Below are 18,355 nucleotides of genomic sequence, written 5' to 3'. Positions count from 1 at the left end.
TCCACTTAACATTCTTCTTCCCTGTGGCAGAATAGAGCAAATGGGAAGGTGGAAGAAAGAAGGGCAGGAAGGTTCCTCATAAACAAGTAGCAGCTTGACAGAATACCAAATAAATCTTCATTGAAGCAGGCTACAGCAACTGAAAGACCACTGGGTTAATTTGCTGAGTAACTGGGAAGTCCAGTTTTCAGATAAGCAGGCTGAAGACAGAAAGTTATTGGAAAGTTATGTTCAAATACTCCATCACAATCCTGGCATCCATCACAAACCTCTTCTCCTGAAGCATCTACAGACTATTTATATGAAGCTTTTACCAAACAGAGCTATTTCTTTAAGATTACTTGAGCAGCCTGCCTCTCCTACAGGAACACTGAGCTGTGAGGAACTGCAGATTTTGGAATCCCAGAGGGGAAGATGTGAGAAAAATGGCCTAGACTGCCTGAAAGGGAGACATGTATCTATATATATAAAAGGAAAATCCACTCACGCCATAATCACGAAATCTCCAGAACCGTAAAGCCTACAAACTTGAAATTTGCCATATATGTTCCTCTTACTCACTAAGAAAGGGTTTTTTGAAATGACTCTCCCTCCCACCTAAAAGAAATCTGTTCCAAATGCAAAACACAAGCAGGGGAGTTTCACTTTCAGTTTTACTTTCACAGCAGCAACCAGGGGATAAAATAGGAGAGGCTTCTGTGGGGCAAGGCTGAGGGAGAGAAGGGGAGAGGATAGGATAGGAAAGGCTTCTGTGGGGTAAGGCTGAGGGAGAGAAGGGGAGAGGAGAGGCTCTCCTTAATAACTAGTCATTTTCAAGTTGTGTTGTTTTATTAAGACTGATCACAGTTTTGTAGCGAAGCATGGGTATACAACTAGTATGGTATATTTACGATATTGTTCTGTGAGCCATGAATATATGGTTTATGATGTAAAAACTGACGGGGGGGGATGGGGAATGCCCTGCCTGATCTTATGAGGACTGTGACCTATGCACACTTGAACTGGATGGATTGCTCTCTCTAATTAAAGTCCCTGTTCTTAGAATGCTGCTTTTATCAATATCAATTCTTTATTGAAAATATCACCACTCTTTTCAGCGGAGATCAACAATCTGAAATAAAAGGCATACTTTCTGTCTCACTTCGAAGATATTAGTTCCTAATGCTGTTTGATGTGTTTACTTACACAACAAAAAAGGGTCATGAGATAACAAGAAGTCTTCAGTGGCAGCTGGGGAAAAAAGATTTTTAAGTCCTACATTGCTACTTGTTCTAGAGCAAACTATCTATTTAAAAGTTGAGATAGTGTCTTGTGCATACTACCAAATTAGGGATGAACATTATAAACATTTGCAAAGCTTCAGCAAGTTTTTTGTTGACCGTGGGGCACCTCAAGGTCCTCGTGCCAGTTTGATTAAACTAGGTAAGTTTGAATCCATCTCTGAATATAGGGGAGAGTCTTTCAAAATTGATGACAGCTTTCAAGATAGATCAAGTCGGAAAACATTTACCACAAAGATACTGAGCTCTATTGTTGCAGGATATAATAACAGAATCTTGAAAGCCTGGCAGTTTCCATCTGACTACTTATATGAAAAAGAATCAAGACAGTATTATCTTGATCTTCTTCAACTTCTCTCCCATTCCCATATCTGTAATCCTTTTTTCACCATTTTTGACTTCCTTTTTCAAGATTATCTCCTTATTCCTCTTCACAGTCTCAATAAATCAGTAAAGAGTTTGCCCTAGGATGGGAATATGACCTCATTGGTTACTCTTATGATTCTCCTTTGCCATGACCTGGCTGGAGCAAATGTACCTCTCTTGGTCCTTTTAGATCTCTCAGCAGCTTTAGGCACTATGGAACTAGCTTTTTATTATCATTAATCAGTTACAACCACAAAAAGGATTAACAATTGAAGGCATTGGTTTTCAATGATTCTGCTCCTTCTCCAGCGGGAAGTTCCAGTCAGTGGATCTGGGAATCAGTATACAAAATTAAAATAATCTTTAAAAACTTATTCCAGTGCCCTATCATTAAAAATAGAAATATAAATATTAAAATCAATTTAAAACCCTATAAAATTAAAATCTAAGCCAGTCCTGCACAGATGAATAAATGTGTCTTGAGCTCATGACGGAAGGTTCGAAGGTCCGGAAGTTGGCGGAGTCCTGGGGGAGCTCGTTCAGAGGCGGGAGCCCCCACAGAAGGCCCTTCCCTGGGCGCCAGGCAACACTGCCTAGCTGACGGCACCCTGAGGAGTCCCTCCTGTGAGGCGCAGGTCGGTGAGAGGTATCTGGTCGCAGTAGGCGGTCCCGTAGATAACCCGGCCCTATGCCATGGGCGCTTTAAAGGTGGTCACCAAAACCTTGAAGCGCACCGCCAGTGCAGCCTAGGATGGGTGTTATCACGGGAGCCACGAGGGGCTCCATCTATCACCCGCGCAGCCGCATTCTGGACTAACTGTAGCCTCCGGATGCCCTTCAAGGGGAGCCCCATGTAGAGAGCGTTGCAGTAATCCAGGCGAGACGTCACGAGGGCGTGAGTGACCGTGCATGATTAACTGATATCATTAATCAGTTACAACCACAAAAAGGATTAACAATTGAAGGCATTGGTTTTCAATGATTCTGCTCCTTCTCCAGCGGGAAGTTCCAGTCAGTGGATCTGGGAATGGAGAGATCAGTCAGGCAGCCTCCTCTTTGTGGAGGGATTGGTCCTCTTTAGTCAAGCTCTTTGAGATACACCAGATCAGAAGACAGAATCCACCAAAATACTAAAACTATATTTTATTGATATAAATTATAATAAAAAGAATCTTGCAAACCTGTGCCTATGAAGATTTTCAGAGATCCAGGTCATAGTTTTCTCAAAGGTGCTTTTTTCTTCAAAAGGCAACTGGACTGTTTCTTCCTCGAGGAAAGAAGTCCAGTTGCTTTTGAAGAAAAAAGCACCTTTCAAGACTGTGCTTGTCTTTCCTCTTATATTTTGTGAGTCGGGATGGAGGACGAGAGTGGTTTTAAATTGTGAATTTTAAATTGTAGATTTTTAATGTTGTACGACATCCAGAGTCAGTGTGTGTGTATTGGGCATCTATATAAAATTATTTAATAAATAAATGAATAAGAGTTTGCCTGAATTTCTTAATATTATCTCTCTTCTCTTCGATCACATAACACTTTTAAAATATTTGCTTTAAGGCCGTCTCAGTGATTCTGTATATCTCCCTTACTTTTTAATATGTATGTGAAACTGCTAAGGAAAATCATTAATCAGTTTGGAATGTGGCATAATGTGGTGATGATGTCCAGCTGTAAATTAGTAGACTGGGCTTCATAGGAAAAAAATATTAATGTCTTGATCTAGTCCCTAGAGGCTATGAGGGACAAAATGGCCCAAAGCTGAGTTTCTGAAATCTCAATTATTTCTGATGATACTACAATTGAAGGAGCAAATTCCTAAATCACGATTCTTGCTAGATAGCCAGGTGGAAGCCAAGGCCATGGGGGCCTTGGCCTAAATTTGATATATCAGGTTCAGCTTTTCCTGGAACGAGGATTTTCCAGCAATGACTTATGTCCTAGTCACCACTGACTTGGAATTCTGCACTGTAAACTATGTAAGGGTGTGTTTGTTACCATATAACTCACCTAGTCCAAAATATTGTACTCCAGTTACAGTGACAGGGCTTGTACACCCTGGTGATGAGCATATTAGCCCTCTCGTCCAAGCCCTGCACTAGCTTCCTAATGGGTTCTGAGTGCAATTCAAAGTCAATTTTGTCCTTTAAACCCTTACAAGATTTCCATCTGCTCAAGATGAATGACAACATTTTAGTGGTTGTCCACTTTCAAAAGGTTAAGTGGATGGAGGATTGCACCTGCTGCTTCTGTTACTGTACCTGCTTTGTGGAAAATACTTCCCCCAAGATTCAATCAGTCTTCATATCTATGGAAATTCTCAGTCATCAAGGCCATGGTTGTACCAAAGGTGCTTTTTCAAGAGGCAACTGGACTTTATTTTCCTTGAAGACATTTTGCTTCTTATCCAAGAAGCTTCTTCAGTTCTGACTGAATGAGGGAGAATGGAAGGATTTATATTCCTTGAGGTTATCTGGTTGCTAGCACTCTGAGTCATTGAGGCCATTTGGAGGTTCATCTGTGCCCTGAAGGTCACCTGAATAGTGCAAATGGGTGTGGAACCTTTTTGGAACTGCTGAAAGGACTGTTGTCAACAGATTGATGGTATCATATTGCTGCCCTGCTGTTGAGAGATGGCTGTTCAATTTTAATATAGGTGGCCTTTGACCTCTCTTTCAAACCAGCAGTCCTCTCTGTCCAGAATGTGGACTTTCCTATCTTCAAAAGAGTGGCCTTTGTCTCTCAAATGCAGATGGGCTGCTGAATCTTGTCCTGATGGGTTTGTTCTCCAATGTTGTGCCATACAGATATTTCCATACGCTGCAGGAATATTTGATAACTTATCAAATATGGAAAAACAAGTTATCATTCTTTTTTGGGAATCACTATGGGATTACAAAATAAGGTCTTCTGAAATTCACCCATGGTGGAAATAGGTGCTCTGTTTTTTGTAAGACTAGTTTCCCACGGAGATGCTTTTTTTGAACCCGTCAGTAGGGTTTTGTCTTAACTTGGGCTAGATTTTTGGTTCTGATCCCAAAACAAGCATTCCAGAATGAGGGAAATGCATTTACATTTTTCCAGCACATTTTGCTAAATATATAATAATTTTAAATAAAAACACTTAAAGGTGATCTTATAAAACTAAAACGGAAGTTGCTTCCAGACGTCTGATTGTTGGCTACCATAGACCAACACGTTTCTCCTACCAAAAATTATTTCTCTTATCTCACGTGCGACCACCTTTCTTAAAAAAAACAACCCGTTCAAGTATTTTCTCTCCGTTTGCAATTCCAAGTCTTGGCACGCTTTTGCAAAAGCGGCCACTTTCCATCCAAGCAGAATCGCAATCTCCCTCCGCCCGCCTTGCTTTCTACCCTAAATTCTCCCCGGCTCTGCTCTTCCAGCCGCCCCCTTACAGTATTCGCCGGACTGCCTCTTGCTGTCTTCGGATGCACTCATCTCCTTTCGGAAATTTGCGCCCCTGGCATTAATACATAACCTCCGTTTCGCTTACCACAGGAGTGGCGGAGGGTTACTGGGCAAAGTGAGAGCCGTTCCTCTCTGCCGAGAAAGCAAGGGGACGGAGAGGCGTGATCTTCCCCGTAGCCCTGCCCTCCTCTTGGATCGTGAACGTGGATCTGCGCTTTCTCGGTCAGGCTGAGCAACTAAAATGTCTGCTCGATCGTTCCCGCTTGAACAGCAGCCGTTATCCCCCTCCCCCCCCGCGCGCCATTCCGTGGGCAGTCTGTCCGTCGTTCTTTTCCGCCGCGGTCGCTCAGCCCCTTCGGGCATTTCCGTGGGGGCCGTTCGGTTCTTTCCGTGCACAGAGAGGAGGGAGGGGGCGTGCGCGGGGCGGGGGCGGAGGAGAGCCGAGGCACGCTCGGCGGCGCTTGCTCCCTGGCTGGCTCCTCTCTCTCCCTCTCAGTCGGCCGCTGCTGCCTGCCTGTCGCCGGGGCTGGGAGAGCCTGAGAGAGCGTGTGTGTGTTATGTGAGTGACGCGGCGGAGGTGTAGTTTGACGCGGTGTGTTACGTGGGGGAGAGAATAAAACTGCGGCGAGAGCCTAGGCGCGAACGAAAGCAGTGACGGAGCAGCCTGTAGCCGGTAAGAGGAGAAAAGCAAAGAGAAGGAAGGAAGGCGACTAACAGCCCGAGAAGAAAAACAGGGAGGGGCGGCAGCCACAGGGCCGCCACCACCAGTACCAGCAGCGGCGCGGCCGTTGAGGCGGGGTTGCCTCGCGAGCGGGTGTCGGGGGGGTGGGTGGAGGGAGACGGCAGTCGCGGGGAGCGAGAGGGAAGGAAGGAACGACGGAGACCGAGCCCCGGCCTGGCCACCCCAGCAGCGCTGAGTCGTCTCCCCCTCCGCCTCGGGGTGGCCTTAATTTAAAATGGAGGCGCCTCATTCCCCGCAGTCGCTCCTCTCCCGCCGAGCCCAGCCGCCGCCGGCCCGCGCGAGGAACAAAGAATAATGGCGGATGGAGACGGCGGCCGGCCGAGCGAGCAGCGGAGGGAACGGCGCCACTGCCGCCGCGCTTCCTCGGTTGAGAGGGAGGGGACGATTCGGCGGCAGCCGTCCAGGGTTCTGGAGTGGGGGCAGTAGCGGGAACTCTGCTCTCCCGCCACCGCCGCCCTCTTGACCTCCGCGCCTGCAGAGAGAAGCGGCCCTGGGCGATCGCTCCCGGACGCCTTCCTCCTTTTGGCGTGGCGGCGCGGGAGGCCCCTTCCTCTCCTCCGGCTGTGAGAAGCCTCCGTGCGCCGCCTCGCACGGGCCTGCCTAAGCCTCGGCTGGTTTAGCTTCGGCCGCAGGTGTCCGGCTCGGCTGCAGTGATGACTCGGGAGCAGCGGTTTTGCCCTGGCAGTCAACCCCGTTTTTTCCCCCAGCTTCTCTTGTCCGCCAACCACCTCCCCCAACACAGCTTGGCCACCTAGCCCTAGGTAAGGAAGTGTTTGGCGGCCCAGCCCCAAAACCCGCTTGGATTTTCCCGCCCCTCTCCTGCAGGGAGTTCCTTAGCAGTGTTGACGGGGTTGGGGCAGCCTGGCCAAGTTAGATCTGCAGTCTCTGCCATTCTTCCTCTGTTTCTAAAGTTCCACATTGCCCGATGTTTTTAATTCAACGTTTTAATCTTTATGACTGCCCAGAATATGTACCGAGATTAACAAGCCTTCAGAATCCCTTTCTAATAAAGTTCTTTGAATCAAGCCTACATTCTAGAACAATTTTTCCCCTCGCTCTCTCTATGTATTGTGAAAGGCTGAGTCTATCTGAAACAAACTCCTATTAGCTTTTGAGAGAGCTTGCTTTCACTTTTCCTCCAGTTTCATTTTTTTGTACTTCACCTGTCTAGCATAGTAATCCATGAAAAGAGTTATATTAAATGAAGCAATTCTTTATTAGCAATATAATTGTGCAATGATACAATGTATATTGTGTTAAACATACTATAAAGAAATCCTTCCAGAATTAGACCTACTAGAGCTGTGCTGCAAAACCTTAAGTGATAGTAATAGACAATATTTGTGCTTCTGTCTTGCAGTTATCTGTACTTTTGCACTCCAAATCTGCCAGCTCAATTAGAATATATTAAGGCCTGAGAACATGTAATCGTATACTATGTTGTTAGCTTTCAGAGAAATACAGTTAGCACTCAAAAAGCTGACAGTATATAAGGGAGTTTTACACTTAAAATTTTTTCCAGTTTCAGATTAGTATGTAACATATATTACGTTTGAATTTGTTATTTAACTATCACACCTACGTAGATTGGATATTAAAACTACAGCTGTGAATTCAAATCATTATTCAGCTTGTGCAGACTGGATGCTATTGACCCCTTCCAAACTCTGAAAAAGTGCTCACAGGGATTACAGGCTCTTTCAAAACCAGAGGCTTGCACTAGTACTAGTTAATCAGATTAGGATATACTGGGTGTCCCTGTTGATGCTAGCTGATTTAGTTAGATTTCACAGATTGCATTCTTAGTCATCTATCTGCAATTGGCAGCAACATCTTTGTCATAAAATAAAAATTGGGCCTAAAAGTGCTAAAACATAAGACACACAGGTGTTGACGTTCCTTTTTTTTTTACTTCCCTAATAATTGTCTTTCATCCAATACTTCATGTTAGTTATTGAAAAAAATATCAGGACTATCATATCAATGTTTAAAATAGTTATAATAATAACAGAGTTGGAAGGGACCTTGGAGGTCTTCTAGTCCAACCCCCTGCCCAGGCAGGAAGCCCTACACCATCGCAGACACATGGTTATCCAACATTTTCTTAAAAATTTCCAGTGTTGGAGCATTTACAACTTCTGCAGGCAAGTTGTTCCACTGATTAATTGTTCTAACTGTCAGGAAATTTCTCCTTAGTTCTAAGTTGCATCTCTCCTTGTTTAGTTTCCACCCATTGCTTCTTGTTCTACCCTCAGGTGCTTTGGAGAATAGTTTGACTCCCTCTTCTTTGTGGCAACCTCTGAGATATTGGAACACTACTATCATGTCTCCCCTAGTCCTTTTCATTAAATTAGGCATACAGAGTTCTTGCAACCGTTCTTTATGTTTTAGCCTCCAGTCCCCTAGTTTATTTGATTATATCCCATTTTTATTTTTGGTTAACTTGAGACAGCGTATATGCTGTTTCCTATTTACACACAACCCTGTGTGTGATGTGAGTTGGGCTGAGAGAGAAATGACCCAAAGTCATCTCTTTATATTCTAGGCATATATTCTTTTCCATGTAGTGTAGTGCAAATAATACTGTCTACTGTAGATCATATGCAGATAGCACTGAACTACACAGGGATGCAGGGGTTGTAGTTTTGCAACATTTAGCAAGTCATAAATTTCTCACTCAGATATAATTGGGGGAAACTTCATAACTATAGAAGCTGAGATTCTTGCAGTGCTGAAAGGAAAATGTTTGGAAGCTATGCCTTAAGTCATTTAAAACGCTCTGGGGTTTTTTGTATATTGAGGGTTATACTGCATTGCTATATCTTTTAGAATTTAGATCAATCATTTTTATTCATTTGATTAGTAGTCTAGTATTCATATACCAAGCACAATAATCTGGAATGCATTTATTGATTGCTTTCCTCCTCCTGTACTTTGAATAAAAGTTTCCAGTTTCTTCTTAAAGAGATTATAGACTTTGTTAACCTGTTAGCTGTATAATCCTATATACTAGTCAAAAGTCAAACACCTTGTTTGTTAAAATACGGTAACTATTTTTCACATAATCTGTTTCATATGGATATCATCAGAAGATGAATATTTTAAAGAAAAGTGTGTAAACTATTTTCCAAGAGCTGTTGCTTGTAAGGGGAGCTTTCCATTGGATTGCCTATGCTACAGGCCATAAATGCTTTCATAAAAATGCCTCTGAAAACATTAGCATAAAGAAAAACTTGGGAAATATAATAGGGCTAATAAACCTGGTTGCAAAAAATGCAGACCACTATAAGACATCAGGAACAAGACTTTGGGTATCTTGTTTTTCCCCAGCCTTTATTATTTATAAGTCAAATGTGATGACCATATCTAATACTTCTTTCTCCTCCTATTTTCCTGATAATAACAACCCCAAGAGATAGGATGGGTTAAGAGAGAGTGACGGGCCCAAAATTACCCAATTGGTTGTTACTACCAATTACTTACTCATTCAGATTTTTGTATCCTGATTTAGTAACCTTAAAAAATAGGGCTGAATGAATGTTGCAGTGGTTCAGTTTTCTGTAGACTATAATAGCCTACTGTAATTTGTTTTCAAATGATACAGAATTTTTTTCATCTTCATTTTTTTGAAAATTTGACATTTCTAATTGCTACATTTATATGTAAAGATTTTTCAGAAGAATTAAATGTACTTCAGCCATGTGTTATAAGCCTAACATTGGAAAGCCTGATTTTAGGCTTTATTTAAGGTGTATTATTTAAACTTGAATTCCAACCTCAACTATGAAATTCAGATTTTGTATATTTCCATCTATTTGCTGTTCACCCAATATAAAAACAAAAGATGTGATAATTTGTGTGGTCTACTTGTGGATTGTATAGAAAATTAGTTTTTAATCCAATAATTTCAAAATTTCTGGAATGCTTATTTGTATCATATTTGAAGATAAACAGTTCTCATCAACTGGAGTCCTATTAAGCCATTATCTCAATGAGCCGCAATTGATTCTTGTTTAATATCATACCAAGTTACAAATCATGGTTTATGCATCATAATAGCAGGATTCATATATTACTAAACAAGCACCAAACATATAACGTCTTGCACAATATGTGAATCAATTCATAAAACTGTCCCAGACCAGTTACTCTTTTTGCCCTGCATGTGCTGACAAATGATTTTCACACTTTCTTCCCTTTAATATTTACCTCCAAACTACCTGTACCAATTACTTCATGGGTTTTTTTTGGGGGGGAGGGTGTTTTGCATGCCTTCGTGTCAATTTTGACTCCTGGCAACTGCCTGAACTGGTACCTGCAGTTTAGCCAAAAAAATAAATAAATGTGGACATGGTTTGTCTTTCATTGCCTGTTTTCTGGGGCTGAAAAGAATGATTAGCCAAATGTCACCTGGTTTTGAACTTAAAGTAGTACTAGAATGCAGAATCTCCCAATTTCTAGCTTGGTGCCTTAATCACTACTCCAAATTGTTTGTGGTATCGCAGACAAATAGTCCTGCACACAGTGAAAATACACAGCCTATCATGATTTTGTCATAAAATGCAAAGTGAAACTTTAAACCAGTGGTAGTCAACCTGGTCCCTGCCGCCCACTAGTGGGTGTTCCAGCTTTCATGGTGGGTGGTAAGGGTTTTGTCCAATACTGAAGCACTTTCCTTTTTTTTAATTTAATTGACTTTAAAAAAAAAAATTCATAGCATTATTTAAAAACATTTTTATTAGGTTTTCATAAAATTCCCCGTGACAATTTAAATTTCTGAAAATATACTATTTGTATTGCCCGCACATAAGTTAAGTTCACATTACCTAAGTGAAACTAAATGGCGCTATAGTGCGACCACAAACAAAAGAGCCTCGTCCCAGAATTGCTCGCACATCTCCCCCCACACCACCCAGCGCTAACTGACAAGCAGAGCTGGTAGCCGGTGCCCCCCCAAACCCAATCCACGATGCACGAGAGGCATGCGCAGACAACTATACATGGCGCATTACTGTGGAACCGGTGGGCGGTTAGAAAATTTTACTACTAACAGAGATACAAAAGTGGGTGGTAGGTTGACTACCCCACTTTAAACTAACAGTTCTTGTGGCTCAAGTTTGAATTGATGGGAAATGTGTAGGAGTAGTTTTCCCACAATTTTAATGCCTGTCAGTGATGGGTCTCTGCTAACAATCTCATCTTAACTTCACTAATGATAGCAGAAAGTCTTGTCTGCCTTATGATCTTATGCCTGGGTACATTTGCTAAGCTGTAAATGGTAGTTTTATTATCAAACTGATTGGAGTCATTTAAAAAAATAAGACAAAACCAAAAAGGCATTTTGATTTAAGCACATTGCATAAAGTAAGAACCAAGCCTGCAACTCCTAAAAATTTGCACATAACAAATGTTTCCATTATAAGCACTCAGTCCAGCAAACTTAAGAATGACCAACCCAGCACTCACGGCTTTACACAGAAGAAAATTGATAATGCAAATATGTATTTATTTAGCATATGGCAAGTAATGCAAATAGCTTAACTTAAGAGAAACATGTTTGCCATTACACATTGGTCAAGACTAAGAACCATAGAGCCCTCCTCTGATTCACTTCAGCAGGCTTATAGTTATACTGTAGTTATGGTGTCCCAGTTACATGTCTCAACTGCAAACTTATGCATATCACTTGAAAGTAAGGGTGAGTTTTGTAACATTAACCTCCATTAAAATATTGGTCTGTATGTGACCCATTTAAACCATGTTTATGCAAAAAGTTAAAATTGCATTTTTTGAAGAAGAAAGCAATGAAATCGATGGGTGTTTATCTAGATGTAAATGCAGATAAATGATTATTTTTGTTCAAATAAGATAGCTAATATTTTAATACAGGGTTGTTCAACCTGTGATCCACAGGCTGCATATAGCCCTGGACAGCTAATAATGTGGCCCCACAAAATTAAAAATTAAAAATTTTTAATATTGTTATTTATACAGCTATATTACATATTTTATATGTTTCCCAAGAATTCCTCTTCACTCAATGCTGCCAGGGCAAGCCAAAATATTGGATACCCATGTTATAATATAACAGAGTTGGAAGGGACCTTGTAGATCTTCTAGTTCAGCTCCCTGCTCAAGCAGGAAATGCTATACCATTTCAGTCAAGCATTTGTTCAATCTCTTCTTAAAAACCTCCAGTGTTGGAGCACTACAACTTCTGGAGGCAAGTCATTCATTCAACTCATTAATTGTTCTAACTGGAAATTTCTCCTTAGTTATTGGTTGCTTCTCTCAATTAGTTTCCATCCATTGCTTTTTATTCTGCCTTTGTTTGCCGTTAAATTAAAATTAAAGCTAAAATATTTATTAGATCAATTTTCTGCATTCTTGAAAAAAGCTTACAGTATAGCAAATATACAATTAAAACACAACAAAACAGTCTAAACAAAGGGTTCCACAAACACATTAACTTCAGGCTTGTGAAAATAGCTAAGTCTTAAAGGCCTTCTTGAACTGGAGGAAAGTGGGTTCCATACATAATGTTGGGGCAATTCTATTACCACAAGTTAAAGCTGTGAAATAGAAGGCTAAGGGATACACAAACTATTTCCTTTGGAAGTAAAATTATTTTAGTAATATATTTATTATTAATGCATCTGTAATTCTCCTGCTATTACATTGGCATTGTTAGAGAATTTACCATGGGCCATATATTGTAAATTGCTCTGGTAAAATTATTGAATAAAATTCTGGTAAAGACAGTAGTTTTTTAAAAGTCAGTGCTCATTTTTGGAGAGAAACAATATAGCTCCCCAAAATAACATGGCCATGTTTTTGTAAGTTGTTAATGTTCTATTTTATAGATGATCAAACCTTCATTTTCACAGAAATCCTATATTGATTCAGTGACTAATAAAATTGTGCACCATCCAGAGCCTGTAGTTTGGGATGATATTGTATGATAAATAAACCATTAATAGTATAGACATTGCCTATTGGGCTAGTTATATGACAGCGGTTCTCAACCTGTGGGTCGCGACCCCGCTGGGGGTCGAATGACGATTTGCCAGGGGTCGCCTAAGACCATCGGAAATTTGGGAAGTACACTTGCGAGTCGAAGAATCGCGCTCCAATGGTTGACTCCACAAGCCAGCTGCAGGCTCTTCAAATCGCTAGCCGAATTCGGCTTCAGGTGCGATGAATTAAAAAAGAGAGAAATCTTTGCTCTGATGTCTCCCTCTCAAGCCAGCTGCAATCACTCCCAATCGCTAGCCTAATCTGGCTTCAGGCGCGATAAACTTAATAGGGGAGGAGTCTCCGCTTTAATGCCTCCGTCCTCAAAGCAATCGCAAGCAGTTCAGATCGCTAGCCAATATGGCTTCAGGCGCAATAAATTCAAAATGAAAATCATTTTACGGTTGGGGGTCACCACATCATGGGGAATTGTATTAAAGGGATCGCAGCACTATAAAGGTTGAGAACCACTGTTATATGAGCTGTGGTGATGCAGTGGTTAGAGTGCAGTACTGCAGGCTACTTTTATTTTATTTATTTATTTATTTATTAAATTTTTATACCGCCCTTCTCCCGAAGGACTCAGGGCGGTTTACAGCCATAGTAAAAACAACAGCAATATACACATAAAACCATAATTAAAAAACTTATTACACAAATGGCCGAATTAAAACATTTAGAATAAAACCCCATAAATTATAAAATATTAAAACATTAAGACTAATTAAAATCCTATGCCAGTCCTGCGCGAACAAACAAATAGGTCTTCAGCTCGCAGCGGAAAGTCCGAAGGTCTGGCAGTTGCCGAAGTCCAGGGGGAAGTTCGTTCCAAAGGGTGGGAGCCCTCACAGAGAAGGCCCTCCCCCTGGGGGCCGCCAGCCGACATTGCTTGGCGGAGGGCACCCTAAGGAGTCCCTCTCTGAGCGAGCGTACAGGTCGGTGGGAGGCATTCAGTAACAGCAGGCGGTCCCATACTTCTGCTGATCACTGCCAGCAGTTTGGCAGATCGAATCTCACCAGGCTCAAGGTTGACTCAGCCTTCCATCCTTCCAAGGTTGGTAAAAGGAGGGCCCAAATTTTGGGGGGCAATATAAACCACTTAGAGAGGGCTGTAAAGCACTATGAAGCAGTATATAAGTATATAAGTATATAAGTACTATTGCTATTGCTATATCCTTATATCTAGATTATGTAAAATGAATGTAGTCATTACATTTAAAATATCATAAGTTTATATATATATATATATATATATAGAGAGAGAGAGAGAGAGAGAAAGAAAATTAAGACGCAAGTTTTAAAATCCTTTAAAAAACCATTTGTGGACTACAGACTCTAAACTGGTATCACTACCTTCAACGTTTGTAAATAGTTAAGACTGCATTTTAATAGGACATTTGTATCACCTTTTTCTTTATTTTTGTGCCTTTTTTTCCTGAGATTAGAGTTGCATAGGTGTATATCCAATTAATAGTATGTTCCATAATTGCCTTAAGCATGCCATTTATATTAAAGTTACATTGAATTCAAATGATTCAAGCCCAATTAAGTGAATGGCAGTCTCGGTGATAATTGCTGGTAAACTGAAAGTAGATTGCAAGATATTAAAGGAAGAGATTCATGTGAAGGAGACCCTTGAATACTATACTCTCAGTGGGTTATTAATCCTGTTGAAACCTGATACTCTTAGATGCTAGGTTAACAGTGGTTAGCAAAAAGACTTAGAATTCCTGGGTGATAGAAAAAAACATGTCAGAGGAACACGATGACATACTTATTTAGCTTGTAGTGTATCATCAGATAAAGACAGACTAATTGTTTCTCTTTGCTTATTTCAAATCTTAGAAATAAGGGAAATTCAAAATCTAGATAAGGAAAATTTTCTAATTGATCTATAAACCAACACTCCTATCAGCTGATCTTAAACCAAAGAACTCCATTAACTGCTTTCATTCAAGTTAAGAAAACAGTTGAAGGTCTTTTGTCTTTCTTTTTAGACTTCAGTAAAAATTCCTATTAAAAATTTATCACATTTGCACTAAATGGTAATGTGTTTTCACTGTAGCCTCACAGAATTTGTTTACTGTATTAATAATAGTACATATTATCTCATATTCAATTTGTGGTCAACACTTGTTCCTAAATATTTTTAACCAGTAGCATTACCAACATCCTACCAGATATGGGTATTCCCCATCCTGTATCTGCATTTGATTTTTGTTTGCTAAGTGAAGAAATGCTCATTCATGTTTAAACTGTTAAATTTCATTCTATTGTTTTCAGCTTTTTCTCCCAACCTAGCAAGTTAATTCTAAGGGTAATTTTTTCTCCTTGGTCATTGGCTACACCATCCAAATATGTATTAGTGCAAATCTGATGAGCATTCCATCAGCCTCTTCTTCAAAGTCATTAATAAAAACCTTTAACAACAGAGACTGATCTCTTCATTTCTGTCTCTAATTTGGAGAACCATTGATGAGCGCTATTTGGATATGTTTTTAAGCCAGCTATGTACCCACCTATTCATGCCACTCCACACTTAACAAGCTTGTTAAAAGCTCATACTGTTACGGGCTGTTTGTCATGTGCTGTGGTGATGTCAAGATACATTGTGCCCGTTGCATTCCTGCAATCTATTAAGGAAGCTGGTTCTGTGATCGAAGGCACCGGAATAGAAACCAGGAGATGTGACTGGTAGCTTGTCTTAGGAACAAAATTAACCGGGTGACCTTAGGCCAGTGATGGTGAACCTTTTCAGCACCCATTGCCCAAACTGAAACGCATATGCGCCGGCCAGCTGGTCTTTACGGGAGCCGGAACACTGGAAACACAAAGACCAGATTCCGGTGCATGTGAAGAGCAGCTGGCGCACATGTGCCCACAGAGAAGGTTCTGTGTGCCACCTCTGGCATGTGTGCCATAGGTTTGCCATCACAGCCTTAGGTCAATCACTCTTGCTCAGCCCTAGGAAGAAGGCAGTGGCAAACCACTTTTGAAAATCTTGCCAAGAAAACTGCAGAGACTGGCAGACACCAGGAGTCATCAATGACTTGAAAGCACGTGTGTATACATGCACATGCACATACATACATACACACACACACACACACACACACAGAAAATTTCTCGATCAAAATAAATTTAATCTGGCACAATTTGTTCTCAACAAAACTGCTGAATTGTGTTATTGCTGCAGTGCTTTCAAGGTATATATTCTTGAATTTCACCATATATTGGAGTTAAGCTAACTCGTCTACTTTGCTGGAAGTGCTTCTCCCCTTTCCCCTTCCCACTTTTTCCCAAAGACTGGGAAGTTGCCTCTCTTGATCGTTTGGCACTGTAAGTTGCAGAATTTCTCAAAAATAAGAGTTCAGGCAAGCTATCAGACATCTGTATCTTAAGGTACAATTCCTTTCATCTTAAAGAGTGAAACTTGCCAAAATAATTTTAAAGAAGTTTTAGCTTTTTTTAAAAAAAAAACACATTTTCAGGAGACAACTTTTTTATGTCCTTGATGGGAGAGAAACATCCCAAGTTTTCATCCTGCTCTCTCCAATTTCTTGGTAAAACAGATACAGTTTAAATCTGACTTTCTGTGTCGATACTCCAGTCTGCAGGCTTGCTTAATTGAGCAGGTATTTCAATTATTCTTTTGCACGTATCTGAAAAATCAGTTCTGTTTCACATACGGTATATAAAAATATAGTTTGCTCGGAATAATCAAATCCAATCTTCTTCACAGCATAGAAGTATGCTGAGAAAAGCTCACTGAATACTATAAACAAGAAACTTATGCAGACTCATACTTTGTTTCTGTAATCCAATACTGTACTACTTACGAAAGCCAATTAAGTGATCATTTTAATCTGTCACAGATTAAATGGTGTATTCTGAAAATACACCATGTCCTATGCTACTGAGTTCTGGGATATCTCCAAGGCTGGAACATTCCCTGTGTATCAGGGTGGATAAAAATCAATATTTTTGTTTATTTAAATCAGATTTTTTTAAATTTTTATCAAATTTATTTTAATAAAATGCTTTTGGAGTAAAAATCTAAAAATAGTTTTCTATTTAAGATACATTAATAATTCAGTTTATTCATCATGAAATGGAGCTTAGTTATGTAGCATGAGCTGCATATTCTGCAATATTTACATTTTTGGTAAACTCATTCAATGAATCCAAGCTCTGCAAGCTAAATAGGAAACCTTCATTTTGTTTGCAAATAATAATATTAAAGATTCTAACTGCCAGCAAGAATGAGTCCTTACATTTAAAGAGCACCTGTCATTTCAGATCCATCAGGGCAGCGCCTCTTAGCTGGCATCCACTCATCTGCTGCCCGCCATGTCCCTCACCTTGTGTGACTGCCACCTCACTAGCCATCCCATTAAAGTGAATGGGGCTGTCAGTGAGTCAACAGCAGGTCAGAAGAAGAGCTGCTGCAGGACAGAGATGCTCTTTAAAAATTATAATTTAAATTGAGTTGATTTAAATGAAGCCTTTTTACTAGTCATTTAAATCATGATTTAAATCGACTTGATTTAAATCAAATCCACTCTGCTGTGTATTGTATAAATAAAAATTGAACAGACTGAGTTCAGGTTTCAAAATGTGTTTTAAAAATTGGGTAATAATATCTTATTAAAACTTTAAATCCCTTCTGTAAGGATTTTGTCATCAAGAGCTTTGTTTTTTATAAAGGTGTTCCACATTCTATTGATTTACATGTCTAATGAACATAAACTGAACACAAATAATATGATGTATTATTACACAATAATTCATGTTGCAGCCACATATATGATAGGTCAGCTCTATTTCATGTATCTATAGGTGACATCAGTACAGGTAGTCCTCAACTTGCAACCACAATTGAGCCCAAAATGTCTGTTGCTAAGTGAGATATTTGTTAAGTGAGTTTTCCCCATTTTACAACCTTCCTTGCAAATGTTAAGTGAATCATTACAGTTAAGTTAGTAACATGGCTGTTAAATGTATCTGGCTTCCCCATTAACTTTGCTTGTCAGAAGAAGGCAAAATCACAGGACACTGCAACTGTCATAAACATGGGTCAGTTGCCAAAGCATCTATACTTTGATCACATGACGAAGGGGATACTGCAACAGTTGTAAGTGTGAAAAATGGTCATAAGTCACTTTTCAGTGCCATTGTAACTTTGAATGGTCACTAAATGAACTGTTGTAAGTTGAGGATTATCTTTAATTTTAACTAAGCCAAGAATGTCATTAGATGATCTTGGCTGTGTTACCAAGTACTAGTACTAGTATCAAAAGTCAAGATGGCTTTCATTGCTACAGTATTTGAGGTGTTGGGCATTATTTTAGGTGTACAGTATTGTTTTAATCTTCAGTCCACAACATTATTCAGGGGTAATTGGAGAAATAGACATATTTTCTTAATATGGTCAGGTTGTGGTAAATAGATTTAAAGAAAATGAAAATTAGTTCAAGTATGGTACTAATTTGAATGTTGATAGATCATTTAAAGTTTGCAGGTTCGT

General features: G+C 40.1%; 1 protein-coding gene across 2 annotated transcripts in view; it reads left to right on the top strand.

Annotated features, from left to right (window-relative positions):
• Positions 1-5,512: 5,512 nt before the first annotated feature.
• CREB1 (cAMP responsive element binding protein 1) overlaps positions 5,513-18,355 on the top strand; it is a 53,761-nt gene continuing 40,918 nt past the window's right edge. The window contains exon 1 of one of the 2 annotated variants that reach the window (XM_058186307.1): positions 5,513-5,631. The gene's annotated coding sequence lies outside the window, so the exon portion shown is untranslated. Of the gene's footprint in view, positions 5,746-18,355 lie in introns of both variants that reach the window. The other variant, XM_058186300.1, reaches the window with a different exon arrangement.

Source organism: Ahaetulla prasina, chromosome 1 (genome assembly GCF_028640845.1).
Source record: "Ahaetulla prasina isolate Xishuangbanna chromosome 1, ASM2864084v1, whole genome shotgun sequence".
Lineage (NCBI taxonomy): Eukaryota > Metazoa > Chordata > Lepidosauria > Squamata > Colubridae > Ahaetulla > Ahaetulla prasina.
Note: the sequence above shows the minus strand (reverse complement) of the source record. Positions and strands in the feature narration are given on the sequence as shown.